The sequence below is a fragment of the Hylobates moloch genome, unplaced genomic scaffold (genome assembly GCF_009828535.3).
Source record: "Hylobates moloch isolate HMO894 unplaced genomic scaffold, HMol_V3 SCAFFOLD_5, whole genome shotgun sequence".
Classification (NCBI taxonomy): domain Eukaryota; kingdom Metazoa; phylum Chordata; class Mammalia; order Primates; family Hylobatidae; genus Hylobates; species Hylobates moloch.
In genome coordinates this window covers 130,131,174-130,134,789 of record NW_026652280.1, presented here as the reverse complement: position 1 = coordinate 130,134,789, position 3,616 = coordinate 130,131,174, and positions in this window count along the sequence as shown.

Genomic DNA, 3,616 nt, shown 5'->3' with positions numbered 1-3,616 from the left:
GTACCAGGTACTATGCATTTACAAAAAAAATAAGTAAAAGTTTCACCTTCAAGGAGCTTGTAATTGAGTTAGTGAAATCCTATGTAACATGATATGCCAGAATAAATCACCTCTCATGATCTGAGATTAAGGGGCCTAACATCCTCCCCCTTACATGTCAGGGACTGTAGATTAATTCCTTTAACATGTAGATTAATTCCTTTAATTTCCACAATTCTGTGAGAGGATTACCTAAATTATCTTCATTTTACAGGTAAGACTTAAAATTGTAGAATTGCTTAAATTTCAAATCTTTTTTTTTTATATACTTTAAGTTCTAGGGTACATGTGCACAACGTGCAGGTTTGTTACATATGTATACATGTGCCCTGTTGGCTTGGTGCACCCATTAACTCATCATTTACGTTAGATATTTCTACTAATGCTATCCCTCCCCCATCTCTCCACCCCACGACAGGCCCTGGTGTGTGATGTTCCCCACCCTGTGCCCAAGTGTTCTCATTGTTCAATTCCCACCTATGAATGAGAACATGCCTTGTTTGGTTTTCTGTCCTTGTGATAGTTTGCTCAGAATGATGGTCTCCAGCTGCATCCACATCCCTGCAAAATACACGAACTTGTCGTTTTTTAGGGCTGCATAGTATTCCATGGTGTATATGTGCCAAATTTTCTTAATCCAGTCTATCATTGATGGATATTTGGGTTGGTTCCAAGTCTTTGCTATTGTGAATAGTGCTGCAATAAACATACGTGTGCATGTGTCTCTATAGTACCATGATTTCTAATCCTTTGGGTATATACCCAATAAGGGGATCACTGGGTCAAATGGCATTTCTGGTTCTAGAGCCCTGATGAATCGCCACACTGTCTTCCACAATGGTTCAATTAGTTTACACTCCCACCAATAGTGTAAAAGTGCTCCTATTTCTCCACATCTTCTCCAGTATCTCGTTTCCTGACTTTTTAATGATGGCCATTCTAACCAGTGTGAGATGGTATCTCATTGTGGTTTTGATTTGCATTTCTCTGATGACCAGTATGATGAGCATCTTTTCCCCTGTGTCTGTTGGCTGCATAAATGTCTTCTTTTGAAAAGTGTCTGTTCATATCCTTTGCCCACTTTTTGATTGGGTTGTTTGATTTTTTCTTGTAAATTTGTTTAAGTTCTTTGTAGATTCTGGATATTAGCCCTTTGTCTCATGGGAAGATTGCAAAAATTTTCTCCCTTTCTGTAGGTTGCCTGTTCACTCTGATGGTAGTTTCTTTTGCTGTGCAGAAGCTCTTTAGTTTAATTAGATCCCATTTGTCTATTTTGGCTTTTGTTGCCATTGCTTTTGGTGTCTTAGTCATGAAGCCCTTGCCTATGCCTGTGTCCTAAATGGTATTGCCTAGGTTTTCTTCTAGGGTTTTTATGGCTTTAGGTCTAACATTTAAGTCTTTCATCCATCTTGAATTAATTTTTGTATAAGGGGTAAGGAAGGGATCTAGTTTCAGCTTTCTATAAATGGCTAGCCAGTTTTCCTAGCACCATTTTTTAAATAGGGAATCCTTTCCCCATTTCTTCTTTTTGTCAGGTTTGTCAAAGATCAGATAGTTGTAGATGTGTGGTGTTATTTCTGAGGGCTCTGTTCTGTTCCATTGGCCTATATCTCTGTTTTGGTACCAATACCATGCTGTTTTGCTTACTGTAGCCTTGTAGTGTAGTTTGATGCCTCCAACTTTTTTTTCTGTGCTTAGGATTGTCTTGGCAATGTGGGCTGTTTTTTGGCTCCAAATGAACTTTAAAGTAGTTTTTTCGAATTCTGTGAAGAAAGTCATTGGTAGCTTGATGGGGATGTCATTGAATCTATAAATTATCTTGGGCAGTATGGCCATTTTCACAATATTGATTCTTCCTATCCATGAGCATGGAATATTCTTCCATTTGTTTGTATCCTCTTTTATTTCGTTGAGCAGTGGTTTGTAGTTCTCCTTAAAGAGGTCCTTCACATCCCTTGTAAGTTGGATTCCTAGGTATTTTATTCTCTTTGAAGGAATTGTGAATGGGAGTTCACTCATGATTTGGCTCTATGTTTGTCTGTGATTGGTGTACAAGAATGCTTGTGATTTTTGCACATTGATTTTGTATCCTGAGACTTTGCTGAATTTGCTTATCAGCTTAAGGAGATTTGGGGCTGAGACAATGGGGTTTTCTAAATATACAATCATGACATCTGCAAACAGGGACAATTTGACTTCCTCTTTTCCTAATTGCATACCCTTTATTTCTTTCTCTTGCCTGATTGCCCTGACCAGAACTTTCAACACTATGTTGAATAGGAGTGGTGAAAGAGGGCATCCCTGTCTTGTGCCAGTTTTCAAAGGGAATGCTTCTAGTTTTTACCCATTCAGTATGATATTGGCTGTGGGCTTGTCATAAATAGCTCTTATCATTTTGAGATATGTTCCATCAATATATAGTTTATTGACAGTTTTTAGCATGAAGGGCTGTTGAATTTTATTGAAGGCCTTTTCTGCATCTACTGAGATAATCATGTGATTTTTGTCATTGGTTCTGTTTAAGTGATGGATTATGTTTATTGATTTGCATATATTGAACCAGCCTTGCATCCCATGGATGAAGCCAACTTGATCTTGGTGGATAAACTTTTTGATGTGCTGCTGGATTTGGTTTGCCAGTATTTTGTTGAGGATTTTCACATCAATGTTGATCAGGGATATTGGTCTAAAATTCTCTTTTTTTGTTGTGTCTCTGCCAGGCTTTGGTATCAGGATGATGCTGGCCTCATAAAATGAATTATGAAGGATTCCCTCCTTTTCTATTGATTGGAATAGTTTCAGAAGGAATGGTACCAGCTCCTCTTTGTACCTCTGGTAGAATTTGGCTGTGAATCTGTCTGGTCCTGGACTTTTTTTGGTTGGTAGGCTATTAATTATTGCCTCAATTTCAGAGCCTGTTATTAGTTGATTCAGGGATTCAACTTCTTCCTGGTTTAGTCTTAGGAGGGTGTATGCATACAGGAATTTATCCATTTCTTTTAGATTTTCTAGTTTATATGGGTAGAGGTTTTTATAGTATTCTCTGATGGTAGTTTGTATTTCTGTGGGATTGGTGGTGATATCCCCTTTATCATTTTTTATTACATCTATTTGATTCCTCTCTCTTTTCTTCTTTATTAGTCTTGTGGTTGATCAATTTTGTTGATCTTTTCAAAAAACTAGCTCCTGGATTCATTGATTTTTTGAAGGGTTTTTTTGTTTCTCTATCTCCTTCAGTTCTGCTCTGATCTTAGTTATTTCTTGCCTTCTGCTACCTTTTGAATTCATTTGCTCTTGCTTCTCTAGTTCTTTTAATTGTAATGTTAGGGTGTCAATTTTAGATCTTTCCTGCTTTCTCTTGTGGGCATTTAGTACTATAAATTTCCCTCTACACACTGCTTTAAATGTGTCCCAGACATTCTAGTATGTTGTGTCTTTGTTCTTATTTGTTTCAAAGGACATCTTTATTTCTGTCTTCATTTTGTTATTTACCCAGTAGTCATTCAGGAGCAAGTTATTCAGTTTCCATGTTGTTGTGTGGTTTTGAGTGAGTTTCTTAATCCTGAGTTCCAATTTG